At 51.1% G+C, this 14,536-nt stretch overlaps 1 protein-coding gene across 2 annotated transcripts in view; it reads left to right on the top strand.

Annotated features, from left to right (window-relative positions):
* LOC138285083 (contactin-associated protein-like 5) overlaps positions 1–14,536 on the top strand; it is a 1,227,365-nt gene that overhangs the window by 808,645 nt on the left and 404,184 nt on the right. The window lies entirely within an intron of this gene.

Here is a 14,536-nt window from a genome sequence, read left to right as displayed (position 1 = left end):
TCTTCAAGACTTTGAACTATGGAAAATGTATTTCATGTATACAATATAAAGGTAATTTTTCAGGCAGCCTCACATTTGAAGATTGTTGTGATACATGTAAAGTGAAAATGTACTTTGATTTTCTGGGAGCTATTTTGTGTGCTGTAATGTGCATTTTTAAAGATAATCATTCTTAGAAAATTACTCAAGGATTAGGCTGTGCCTACAGACAGTTTAAGATGTTTGCACAGAGCTAATATCATCACACAAGACACAATCTATACATAAACAACATGCACGTACACATATATAAAGATAGTGAAGGGGGCTTTTGGGCAACATTTTTAAGCCATTGACCACAGTTGTTCAGCTTGCTTTGGGCATTGACTCTTCAAAACTTTCCTGGTGTTTCCATACTCATCTCTCAAATTCAGAGCGCACATTTTTTTCCCTGCTCTGGCCAAGCTGCTCATTGTTAGTTCAGAGCTCCCACCAAGCCCTTTGACAAGGAGTGGGTACATGGAGTCCAACTGCTTTACATAGGGGAACAGATGTTAAAAATGGATCCATGAAAAGGTGCTTAACACGTGCTAGTGGTGACCAACAGCACTCCTTTATGGAGATCTCAAGACTTTCCGGCAACATTAGAAAGCTGTGAGAGAGTTGACAGTTGTGCAATTAGTTGAGTAGGATAGGCCATGGATGCAAGTATTTATGCTTTCTCCATTTCTGTCCACGGTAGTGTTGTGCTGTACCCTGCCAAGTTGCCCTCCACCCAAATCCCTTGTCTCATGAGCAAGGTACCTCAAAATATTTGACAAGGGGCACTCAGGTGTGTACTGCAACCACCTTGTCCACAGCATCAGTCCCATGTGTCACATACAGCAAACTAAGCTATAGCATTTATCCGATACAGATACAAGGTATGACATATTCGTGCAGATTAAAAGAAGGCTATTTCCTAAAAACTGTTGTAAATTGTTTTTGGATGAGTGGTCCAAATGGAAAGATGTGACAAAATGTATTTTATTGGCATATGTAAATTGTGATTCTACCATTGACAGCCATGTGTTTCAAAAAGAGCAATGAATATCACAACATGGCACGCATTGCTGGGATTGGTTAGGGAGATGTTTGCAAATGTGTTTTCATTAAAGAATTACATACATCAAAACATGAGTAGTCATTGGACTAGTCCTCAAGTACAGCATCACAAACTTACACTTCTAAATTCCCCCATCCTGTGAGGCATTTAAATCTAGTCCTGCATTTTAAGCCAACGACACTTTAAATGAATAAATGAAAAAGTGAATGCATGAATTAATAAGATTTGCAGACTGACATAAAGAGCACTGCAATAGTCAATTCTTTTTAGTACCAAGGAAACTATTTATGTTTTCTGCAGCTCAAAGGTAATACAATAAAAGACTTTCTTCAATATGCTCATTCTGTAGAAGCAGGACAAGGTAGACTGATTTCATCTGAATAAGTCAGCTTATCATCCAACAGCACTCCTAAGTGTTTTGCCATTCTAGTAGAGGTCAGAAGAGTTCCTAAAATCCTCAGACCACCAAATGGGGAACCAGAAGTACAATTGCCAAACAGAAGAACTTCTGTTTTTCCAGAATTAAGTTATTTAAAGAAGTTATGTTTTATTTATTTTCCAATTTTCATCATACAATTATGAAACCTTTTCACTTCTTCATGATAGTCACTTGAGATGGTCACAATTTGTGCATCATTTGCTTATGATACTATTAAAAACCCCAAAGAGTGAACCAGTCTAGCCAGAGGTATAAAATATACACTTATCAATGTGGGACTAAGTGGTGATCCCTGTGGGGCTCCAGAGGAGAAAGAGGAAGGCTTTAGTGCATTCTGGGACTTGTGGTTTCATATTTAGAAGGGCACAAAATACAATGTCCAGAACACAAAGCACTATAAGCTGCAGAACCTGGAGTGAAATATATATTACTAAGCAAATATGCATTGTGCCTACTAGAGGTTAAGGGCCTCTCGTGTCAGCTGGGAGAAGTTCAGACTACGTACCCATGGAGTACTTGGGGGCATATTTATACTCCGTTTGCGCAGAATTAGCGTCGTTTTTTTTTACGCAAATTCGACGCAAAACTAACTCCATATTTATACTTTGGCGTTAGACGCGTCTAGCGCCAAAGTTCATGAAGTTAGCGCCATTTTTTTGCGTGAACACCTTCCTTGCGTTAATGATATGCAAGGTAGGCGTTCCCGTCTTAAAAAATGACTGCGATGCATATGCGTCGTATTTATACTCCCGGGCAAAAATGACGCCCGGGAGTGGGCGGGACTAAAAAACCCACATTTGCGCCGGATTTTAGCGCCTGGGTCAGGGCAGGCGTTAAGGGACCTGTGGGCTTAGAATGAGCCCAGAGGTGCCCTCCCCTGTCCCCAGGGACACCCCCTGCCACCCTTGCCCACCCCAGGAGGACACCCAAGGATGGAGGGACCCACCCCAGGGACATTAAGGTAAGTTCAGGTAAGTATTTTTTTTTTTTTTTTTTTGTGGCATAGGGGGGCCTGATTTGTGCCCCCCTACATGCCACTATGCCCAATGACCATGCCCAGGGGACAGAAGTCCCCTGGGCATGGCCATTGGGCAAGGGGGATGACTCCTGTCTTTGCTAAGACAGGAGTCATTTCAATGGGGGATGGGCGTCGTAAAAAAATGGCTCAAATCGGGTTAAGGCGATTTTTTTGCCTCAGCCTGACTTGCACCATTTCTGGACGCCCATACGCCATTTTCCCCCTACGCCGGCGCTGCCTGGTGTACGTCGTTTTTTTTAACGCACACCAGACAGCGCCGGCGGCTAACGTCATTCAATAAATACGGCGCCCGCATGGCGCTTCAGAAAGGCGTTAGCCGGCGCTAATTTTTTTGGCGCAAAACTGCGTTAGCGCAGTTTTGCGTCAAAAAGTATAAATATGGGCCTTGGTCTCTCTGAAGAGGTGGCCATTGGTAGTGCCGGATCAGTGTTAGTTGTGTTGGTGAGTATGTTGAAAACGGATACTCAGACTGCACTGTCATCATTATTTATGGTTGTGTTCCAGTTGAACATCATCCAGAGTGTGTTTAATATGTATTTATTGGTGCAAACATTGCTTGAGGTGATCGTTGCCTTTCAATGGAGATTTTCTTACTGGTTGAAGCTACTTAAAGGTAGGTCAGGCCTCAGGCAGCAACATTAGTCACATGTCAGTTTGGCATATAACTGAACACATGCTTGTGCCTTCAAAGAAGTGCTTAGAATTCCTACTGTGAATAGAGTCATGCATTCTGGATAATCTTCATATGGAACAGTGCAAACCTTTCCATTTAAATCCTGCCTGAGAAAACAATGAAGACATCAGAGACTGACCCAGGAGACTGTAACATGGACATGTACAAAAGCATGTGCCACATTTGCAGGGGGAGATTAGCCATGAACAAGGAGACCAAGAAGCTTATTTAATGCTCTGCAAGAGGTAAAAAGTATCATCACCTTACAAGATAACAGCATGGAGGAGCAGCCAGACTCGGAGCATGAAAATGTGTGACCCATATGGGAACTGGTCACACTCACAGGGATGGTGGCCTGCTGGGGTCAGCTGCCCACCATGTCTGTGACTGATGTTTAAATAAACAAATACAAATGATGGACAGAATGCAGAACCAATCAAACATACACATACAGTCAGAAATCTGGGTTTAATTAATCAATTATTTTGCTCTCCACGCCAACCTTGTTTGAACCCAGTCATATGCAAATCAGTCTTAACCCTGATCCCCATGGGAACAGTCCAGACCGAACTGCCAGGCCAGATCCTCCCTGGACCGGAAACAAGCATCCTGGGACCAGTTTCAGGGTATCACCCATCATCAGCCTAGCTAGCTTGAATCTAGTGGCATAGTGAGCCTGGGACCCACATATGGGCATACCTGGTGCAGTTACGGTGACAAACAAACAAACACAAATGATGGATGTATTGCAGAACTAATCAAACATTCACCTCCAATCACAGATCTGGGTTTAATCCATCAATTATTTTGCTCACCATGCCATCCGAGTATGGACCCAGCCATATGCAAATCAATCTTGACCCTGTTCCCCATGAGAGCAGACCAGCCGGAACTGCCAGGTCACGCCATCCCTTTTTACCTTTTAAATAAAGTAGTTTTTTTAAGCAGTTTATTTTCTTTAAAGGAAAATGGGATGCCTTGCAAAATAATTGGAAAGTTTCATTTTCATTTTTTCAAAGCAGGCAGTGGTCAGCGGGACCACTGCCTGCTCTGAAAAATTGTTGGTGCTTCCATTCATGAAGGGGAAGGGGTCCCTTATGGATCCTTTCCTGTTTGTGAATGGGTTACCACCAATTTGAAATTGGTGGTACCTCAGATTGTTTTGTGACTGCCTTCCCAGTTGCAAAATAATCATACATCCCCCTGCGAGTCAATATTAGGAAGGGTCTCCCTTGGCATGCCTCTTCCAAATAGCAAATCCGAAACCCAGTTTGCGATTCATCAACAGGTTACTGAATCACAAAGTAGGGTTTTGTACATAGGAAAATCCCTTTTTTCTGGTCACAAATGGCGTGATTCTGCAGTTCTGCCATAAAGAAGCTATGTACATGTGACCTATAGTAACAGATACAAAAAAACACTTCATTGTATATGTTAATTACTGATAACTGGCCATAGCAGTACAGACATGAAAACTCAACATGAAAAAAACACATTGGGGGTCATTCTGACCCTGGCAGTCTTGGACCGCCAGGGCGCAGAATGACGGAAGCACCGCCAACAGGCTGGCGGTGCTTCAAAGCCCATTCCGACCGCGGCGGTAAAGCCGCGGTCGGAAAACCGGGACCGGCGGTTTCCCGACGTTTTTGCCCTGGCTGGGCGAATCCGCCAGGGCAGCGCTGCAAGCAGCGCTGCCCTGGGGATTCTGACCCCCTTACCGCCAGCCTGTTTCTGGCGGTTTTCACCACCAGGAAGAGGCTGGCGGTAAGGGGTGTCCTGAGGCCCCTGGGGGCCCCTGCACCGCCCATGCCACTGGCATGGGCAGTGCAGGGGTCCCCTAACAGGGCCCCGGCCAGCTTTTCACTGTCTGCCTAGCAGACAGTGAAAAGCGTGACGGGTGCAACTGCACCCGTCGCACGGCCACAACACCGCCGGCTCCATTCGGAGCCGTCTTCTGTGTTGCGGCCTCATTCCCCCTGGGCCGGCGGGCGCTAACTTGGTTAGCCAGCGGGAATGTTGGAATGCCGGCAGCGGTCTTTTGGCCGCATGGCGGCCGATTGGCGGTTCCCGCCTGGCGGGCGGCTACCGCCGCCCGCCAAAGTTGGAATGACCGCCATTATCTCTAATGACAAACACATTCACTTATACTAGTTTGCTTTCTCCTTATATCTAGATGGTTTTCTATGCAATATTTCTGTTCTGGAAAAAAACAGTGGGTGTAGCAATAGTCATTGCCCAGCGCACCCTATGTGAAGTGATAAAGAGTATCAAAGATGAAAAGGGCACTTCCTTGATTCCACTGCTCAAGATCGCTCATGTAAATTTACAGTAACCAATTTTTATGCAACAAATGCAGGTTAGGAAAGATTTCTTAAAGACGCTGTTGCAGAGATTTTAGAAGCAGCTGGAAAAATAATTACAGAATGTAATCTTAATGTGGTTATAGACAACGTCACAGCTAGATCCTCTATGAGATTAGGACTTATATACAAACGTTTTTAAAAAAATATCAAAATTGGATCCACAGCATGGATCTAGTAGATGTTTGATGTGTTCAGCAACCCAATAATATAAACTAAATTTCTTCCCTTTGTCCAAAATTCTTATCCTAGATAATGCTACTTTCTAGTATCTTCTACTGTGTGCGCCCAGATATATAACAGATATTAGTCGTATTGTTCCTCCCGACCATGCCATGGTTACTACTGTATTTTCCACCCCTAGTACACACATAACAAGTGGTGCAAGGGTGCCTGTATTGGCACTAGACAGCCACAAGTGTGCAAGCGCTAGGAGAGATGGCTGGCTTCAGCTCTCTTCCACTCACACAATGCATGGCAGCAACTTTGCTTGCTGCCCTGCGTTGCTTGAACTTTTAACAAATACACCTGCAGTGTTTTCTGCAATGATTTTGGTAGGGCTTCTGCGTTGTTGCTGATACATCATATGCTAAATAATGCATACTAATGCCATGGCCACAACGTAAGCTGTGAGTGATAGGGGCATCCCCGGCCCGAGGTCTTCGCATGATACTACAGTACCGACCTCATTACAAGTTTGGGGGTCATCAGAGAATTGCAAGGGGGCTTCATTGTACCTTACTATATTGACTAAAACAGCTTACTATCATAAGCAGTAAATTCTGTAAATATTCCCTAGAAACATCGTTCAACAGTTCAGCATTGTTGTGCTGTACAAATCTCTCACATGATGCAGGCATCAGTCATGAAAATAAAAAAATTCCGCACAGTGCCTTACTTTATTTATCTGTCTCTAATTGAATTATTTTCTGTTGAACGACAATAAAGTCCCTTTATCATGGGACATCTTAGAAGTGACAATGCTGATGATCAATCCTAAGATTTGTCTAGTAGTCCATTACTCCAAGAGATCAGAAACATTTATTTAATACACTTTGGTGGTCATTCCAACCTTGGCGGTAAAAGCCGCTTACCGCTGTCAGAAGACCGCCAACATACCGACGAATCCGTGGTAAACCGCCACGGTCATTCTGACCCACAACAGGCAAACTGCCAAAATACAGACATCCACAAAAGTCCGCCACACCAAAGGGCAGCGAGAAACTGGCGATGTCCAAACCTCCACCGTCACGCCAACAGCAATACGCCCACACTATCACGACACACGAATCCACGCGGCGGTCTTTCAACCGCGGTATTCCATTGGCGGTACACACCGCCGCGCTCAATATACACACACACTTACAAAACACAGTCACATTGGACAATTACAAATACACACACCTGATACACATACACACACCACTCCCAGACACCCAACACAATATAAAAAACACACACCCAAATCACCCACAAATCCCCACTGCTACAGAATCGGGACCACGCACTGAGAAAAAGAGAACTGAGCACCCAGACGCGCATTTTACTTTCACCCAGCAATATTTCCACGCACTTCACACAACACACCAATACACATCACCACACAATCCACCCCACACATCATCCACACCACCCCATGGCACCGCAAAGACACCCCAGGTTCTCCGAGGATGAACTCAGGGTCATGGTGGAGGAAATTGTATGGGTAGCTCTTCGGGACACAGGTGCAGCACACCACCATTGCCAGGAAGATGGAGCTATGGAGCAGAATAGTCGATAGGGTCAACGCTGTGGGACAGCACCCAAGAAATAGGGACGACATCAGGAAGCGGTGGAACGACCTACGGGGAAGGTGTGTTCAATGGTATCCAGGCACAACATCGCGGTGCAGCGGACTGGCGGCAGACCCCCAGACCTCCTCCCCCAGAATTTACAACATGGCAGGAGCAAGTCTTGGCGATCCTGCATCATGAGGGCCTCGCAGGAGTAGGAGGAGGAATGGACTCTGGTAAGTCAAATCATCACTACTTCATCCCCCCCACCCCACCAGCATACCAACTCATACCCCCACCCTCACCCTCACCCCCATCACATCCTGCTCCTTGCAAATGTCTCACCATCACAGCCCACCCATCCCAACACCAATCCCTGCATGCGACCACAAAGCATGGACACCCATCACAAAAGCATGCCCACTGCACATACCCATCTCCCACCAAATCACCATCACAAAAGCCCCCACATGGGAATGCCAGCACTGAGGTACAAGGGCACCCACCCATTACACGCTATGGCACACACAAATGCAATAACCATACTTTTATACCCCTGCAGGACCCGAACGCCACGTCACCGCGCAGGAGGGTCCACAAATATCCACTCCACCCCCAGAAGAGGCCCACAGTCAGGACAGCACCTCTGTCGACCTGGATCTAGATGACCAGCCCGGCCCATCGGGGACCTCGGGACAGTCGATTCCCCTCACACAGCCACAGCCCATAGCAGACCTTCCCCCCTCTGGGAACACCAGCACAGCACCCACCCAGCGGGCCCATCCCTCTGTCCCCAGGACACGTCAATCAGCGGTAAGTCCACCACTACAGGGCACCCAGGTTAACCCACCACCCCAACAACAACAGGGACCTGGGGGCAGTGGTAGTGGGCACACGGTCCAGGGGACAGAGGCCCAGGGAAACAGGGGAACTGGGAGGGCTGCTATGTGACAGGGGGGGGACAGGCCCAGGGAACCCACTCTCCACGAGGCACTCTCCTCCATCATGGGAGCCTACCAACACTCCCAGGAGACGATGGCGACGGTCCGGGCCAGGTTTCAGGAGATCCAGCTTCTGCAGGAGGAACAGTATTTGGGGTTCAGGGAGGAATTACGAAACATCAGTTCCGCCCTGGCCACCATTGTAGGGGCTCTGAATCAGGTAGTCACCACATTGCGGGACACTGTGGCAGGACAAAGGGCCCCTGACACTAGCATGGACCAAGAACTGCCTACCACCTCTGCCGGCGCTAGTGGACAGGAGGCCCCGCCACAGGACCAACAGGCCACCAGCACCCCACCCCCTGCAGAAGGAGAACCACCCCGCAAGCGGGCCCTGAGATCCAGGAAGAAGACAGAGCAAGATGCCAAGACCCCCGCCAGGAAAGGATACCTCCCTGATTGTCATCCCACTGTCCCACATTGACACCCTGTCCATTCTTATACTGCCCATGCTCCACTTTCCACAGGCATTTGGACAATGCACCTGTGATACTAATAGTCTGGACTCTGCCATGGACAATCCTCCACCATCACCCCTCACCGATTTGCAATCACCCACCAATATAGAGCACTGAAATAAACACAGTTATTGCACAAAACAATCAGGAGTCTGGCTGTGATTTTGTACTAATGTATTAGACATTACCGTCCCAAAATGCATATTTACATTGTGATGCCAACATACCACTGTCACACAGCTGTAGTCCATGGGGAAACAAAGCAGATGTCACGCAGTATGGCCCACATCTCTGAAATTGGAAGGGAAAGTCACAACTCAGTTACCATACACTGGGGGAAAAGGTCAGACAGTAGAGAGGTAGTAGGGGTTAAGTATATGTAATATGCCGGGTTGGAATCTTACCTGTGTGTCATTGAAAATAATGCTGCATTACTGTGTTCCTGTTGTCTATGTCGTCCTCTTCGGCTTCCTCGTCTTCACTCTCCACAGGCCCCACAGGTGCTGCAACACCACCATCTGGACCATCCTCCTGCAGCAAAAGGCACCTGGCGTCGCAAAGCCAGGTTGTGAAGCATACAGCAGGCCACGATGATCTGGCACACCTTCTTTGGTGAGTACAATAGGGATCCACCTGTCATATGGAGGCACCTGAACCTAGCCTTCAGGAGGCCGAAGGTCCGCTCGATCACCCTCCTAGTTCGCCCATGGGCCTCATTGTACCGTTCCTCCGCCCTGGTCTGGGGATTCCTCACTGGGGTCAGTAGCCATGACAGGTTGGGGTAACCAGAGTTACCTAATAGCCACACCCGGTGCCTCTGGAGTTGACCCATCATGTAAGGGATGCTGCTATTCCGCATGATGTACGCGTCATGCACTGAGCCAGGGAACTTGGCATTAACATGGGAGATGTACTGGTCTGCCAAACACACCATCTGTACATTCATTGAATGATAACTCTTTCTGTTTCTGTACACTTGTTCACTCCTGTGGGGGGGTATTAAAGCCACATGGGTCCCATCAATGGCACCTATGATGTTGGGGATATGTCCAAGGGCATAGAAATCACCTTTCACTGTAGTCAAATCCCCCACCTCAGGGAAAACAATGTAGCTCCGCATGTGTTTCAAAAGGGCAGACAACACTCTGGACAACACCTTGGAAAACATAGGCTGAGACATCCCTGATGATATGGCCACTGTTGTTTGAAATGACCCACTTGCAAAGAAATGGAGTACTGACAGCACCTGCACTAGAGGTGGGATCCCTGTAGGTTGGCGGATGGGTGACATCAGGTCTGGCTCCAGCTGGGCACATAGTTCATGAATAGTGGCTCGGTCAAGCCTGTATGTCAGTATGACATGTCTTTCCTCCATTGTCGACAGGTCTACCAGCGGTCTGTACACGGGAAGATTCCTCCATCTCCTCGCATGTCCCAGCGGACGGTGCCTATGAAGGACAACAGCGAGCACAGAGTAAATCAACCCACAGGTACATAACCACAGCTTGCACATAACACGATTCCCAATGCATTGAATAGTCTGTATGAGTGTTGATGCAAGGCCTAGGTATGTGTGACGCAGTTAAAAGTAAGCCATGTGGGCCCTTGAAATGGCGGCTGCCTGACCTGTGAAGTGTGACAATGGGATGTGAGGTAAATGCGCTGGCGTGGCGCACCATGGCGGTAGGCGGTCGACGACCGCGGCGCAAAACAGCATTGGTTAACATTGAACCCTATGGGTCTCAGGAGCCAATGACGATGTGCGCCGGCGGTCGCGGTACGCACCGCCGCGGTACGCACCGCCGCGGTACGCACCGCCGCGGGCGTGACCGCCATTTTCTATCTGCTTAATCACTCGATACCTGATCTTCGACAGGAGAGGACCTACACTGCAATTGCTGCTGTGACCTCGGTCTGGAAGAGAAAATGGCTCATGCGACTGGGGAAAGGGCCCCTGCCTTCACTGCTCAGGAATTGGAGAAACTCGTGGATGGGGTCCTCCCCCAGTATGCGCTACTTTACGGTCCTCCAGACCAACAGGTAAGTACACTGGGACCATGCTTTGGGAGCAATGGCTGTGTTGAGTCGGGTGGATGAAAGATGGTGGGGAGGGGAGCAAATGAGGCATGCATCAAACGACGGATGACAGGATGTGCCACATGGCAAGGGTAGGGATGGGGGTCCACTCACATTGAGTGTGCAGAAGGTGATGACTCTTTTTCTCCCCCTGTACATTTCACATAGGTCAGCGCCCACCAGAAGTTCGACATTTGGCGTGCCATCGCCAAGGACGTCCGGGCCCTGGGGGTCCACCAGAGACGGGGCACCCACTGCCGGAAGAGATGGGAGGACATCCGACGATGGAGCAGGAAGACGGCGGAGGCTCAGCTGGGGATGGCCTCCCAATGTGGGAGGGGTGCCAGTTGGACCAGTACCCCCCTGATGTCCCGGATCCTGGCGGTGGCCTACCCCGATTTGGATGGGCACATGAGGACATCACAGCAGACACAAGGGGGTGAGTACACTCTCATTCTGGTGACTTTGCGTGCAGTGGAGGTGTCTGGGTGGGGGAGGAGGGCTGTGGGTATCCCTAGGCCAGGGCGATTTCTGTAGGCTAGGCCCCTCCGTAAGGCATGGCCCTGTGCCCCCGCCCCCCACCTCTGTAGGGTGCCAAGTAGAGCTATTCATGGCCCTGTGTCATCTATGTGTGCAGATGTCGTCCATAGGCTTGTAGGCCATGTCACACGGATTGAGTAGTGGATCCCAAGTGTGCGGCGTAGTGCAGGGGGCTTCTGTGTCTGTCCTGTCCGCCAACGGTGTCGCCTATGCATGCACTCAACATGTCTTTATTTTCTCCCCCCCCCCCTTTTTTGTGGTCTTCCTGTTCATGTGTGCATTAGCATCATCAGGCGGAGGAGAAGTGGCATCGGAGCACGAGGGAGCTGCATCCCACATGGCCCTGGAGGGCCATGCAATGGATTCAGAATACACCAGTGGGACGGAGGGCGAGGGGAGCTCCACAGCGGGGACTCAGGCAGACATAAGTGACACAGACTCGTCCTCTGAAGGGAGCTCCCTTGTGGTGGCAGCAACATCCGTGCCCCCTGCAACAACAGGTACAGCCGCCACCCAGCGCACCAGCACCGCCCTCCCAGCAGCCCCTCAGCGTTTGCCCCGTGCCCGCTCAGCCAGGAAGGTGGGCATCTCCTTCGCCCCAGGCACCTCAGGCCCTGCGCCAGTCACCCCTACTGCCCTCAGTGAGGAGATCATTGACCTCCTGAGGACACTCATTGTTGGGCAGTCTACCATTTTGAATGCCATCCAGGGTGTCGAAAGAGAGGTGCACCAGAGTAATGCATACCTGGAGGGCATTCATTCTGGTCAGGCTGCCCTTCAGCGATCATTCAACACTCTAGCCTCAGCACTGATGGCAGCAATTGTCCCTGTCTCTAGCCTCCCCCCTCCAACTTCCTCCACCCATACCCTATCACCTGTACCTCTGCCTATCCCAGACACACCATCAGACCAGCCTGCACACACCTCAACACCAAGGGAAGCTCATCCAGACATAAGCACCACACATCACACAAGCATTCACACAAGCAACATCCACATACAGAGATACCAACACCCACTGCCTCCACTGTGCCCCCCTCCTCCTCGTCTCCCTCCTCCCTCCCTGTCACGTCTCCACTCACACCTGCATGCACAACATCTTCAGCCACTACGTCCATCACCAGCACACACACCAGAACCCCCCGCACATGTGCAGTCACCACCCCCACTACCATTTACACGTCCCCTGTGTCCTCTCCCAGTTACACAAACGCAGGCAGCCACCCACCCAACAGCCATCCACCTCACGACAGCCTCCAGCCCAAGCACCTGCACCCAAAGACACCAGACTTAAGACTCCTACAACCACAACCTCTTCCTCCACTCCCATACCCACTACACCCACCCGTCCCACTGGTCCTAAATTGCTATTCCTGTCCAAACTTAACCTCTTTCCTACAACACCCCCACCCCGTCCATCTCATAGGACTCCAGTCAGCACCTCAGCCACCACAAAACCGGGCCCTGTGATGACAGTCTGCCATGGACTGTGGAGTCCCCCACCCTCAAGGGCAGCCAGTTCAGTATGGAGCCAAGGCACGGGCAGCCCACCCCCGGAGAAACACCCGAAGATAGTCAGCGGCCGGCGCGAGAGGGTGAAAACACCAGGCACTAAAATCCCTACCATGGCTCCGGCACGAAGTGTGGAGACAGGTGCCACACCGCCCAAGGTGGGGAAGGGCCACAGGCGAACAGGGAAGGCTGGGAAGGGCAGCACGCCTGAGGAGAGCGCCATCAGCCCAGCTGGCCAGGAGGGCCCCGCCAGCCCCATCCCAGGTGGGCAGGAGGACACCAACAGGCCCGGTACTGCAGACCAGGAAGGCCCCGCCAGCCACCCGACAGATGGGCAGGAAGGCCCCGACAGCCACAGGACAGGTGGCAAATGACCTGCACGCCAAGCACCGCTACACTGGGCACCGCCGTCTCAAGCACCGCTGAACTGGGCACCGCCGTCTCAAGCACCGCTGAACTGGGCCCTTCATCTCAAGCACCGCTGCACTGGGCACCGCCGTCTCAAGCACCGCTGCACTGGGCACCGCCGTCTCAAGCACCGCTGAACTGGGCACCGCCGTCTCAAGCACCGCTGAACTGGGCCCTTCATCTCAAGCACCGCTGCACTGGGCACCGCCGTCTCAAGCACCGCTGCACTGGGCACCGCCGTCTCAAGCACCGCTGAACTGGGCACCGCCGTCTCAAGCACCGCTGAACTGGGCCCTTCATCTCAAGCACCGCTGAACTGGGCCCTTCATCTCAAGCACCGCTGCACTGGGCACCGCCGTCTCAAGCACCGCTGCACTGGGCACCGCCGTCTTAAGCACCGCTGAACTGGGCCCTTCATCTCAAGCACCGCTGCACTGGGCACCGCCGTCTCAAGCACCGCTGCACTGGGCACCGCCGTCTCAAGCACCACTGAACTGGGCCCTTCATCTCAAGAAACGCTGCACTGGGCCCTTCATCTCAAGCACCGCTGCACTGGGCACCGCCGTCTCAAGCACCGCTGAACTGGGCACCGCCGTCTCAAGCACCGCTGAACTGGGCACCGCCGTCTCAAGCACCGCTGAACTGGGCACCGCCGTCTCAAGCACCGCTGAACTGGGCACCGCCGTCTCAAGCACGGCTGAACTGGGCACCGCTGTTTCAAGCACCGCTGAACTGGACCCTTCATCTCAAGCACCGCTGCACTGGGCACCGCCGTCTCAAGCACCGCTGAACTGGGCACCGCCGTCTCAAGCACTGCTGCACTAGGCCCTTCATCTCAAGCACCGCTGCACTGGGCACCGCCGTCTCAAGCACCGCTGATCTGGGCACCGCCGTCTGAAGCACCGCTGAACTGGGCTCCGCCGTCTCAAGCACCGCTGGCCCATTAGCGGCAGGGGCAGGCCCGAATCTGTGTCGGGCAGGGCTGCACGAGCATTCTGGGCACCAGTCCCCCTCCAGAACCAGTGGAGACATGCATCCACTTGAGAGACTGTGGCTTTGCACTCCCCAGGATGGCACAGTGGGCAACCTACCCACTGTTATCCACTTGAGAGACTGAGGCTTTGCACTCCCCAGGATGGCACAGTGGGCAACCCACCCACTGCAGAGACTTGAG

Source organism: Pleurodeles waltl, chromosome 3_1 (assembly GCF_031143425.1).
Source record: "Pleurodeles waltl isolate 20211129_DDA chromosome 3_1, aPleWal1.hap1.20221129, whole genome shotgun sequence".
Lineage (NCBI taxonomy): Eukaryota > Metazoa > Chordata > Amphibia > Caudata > Salamandridae > Pleurodeles > Pleurodeles waltl.
Note: the sequence above shows the minus strand (reverse complement) of the source record. Positions and strands in the feature narration are given on the sequence as shown.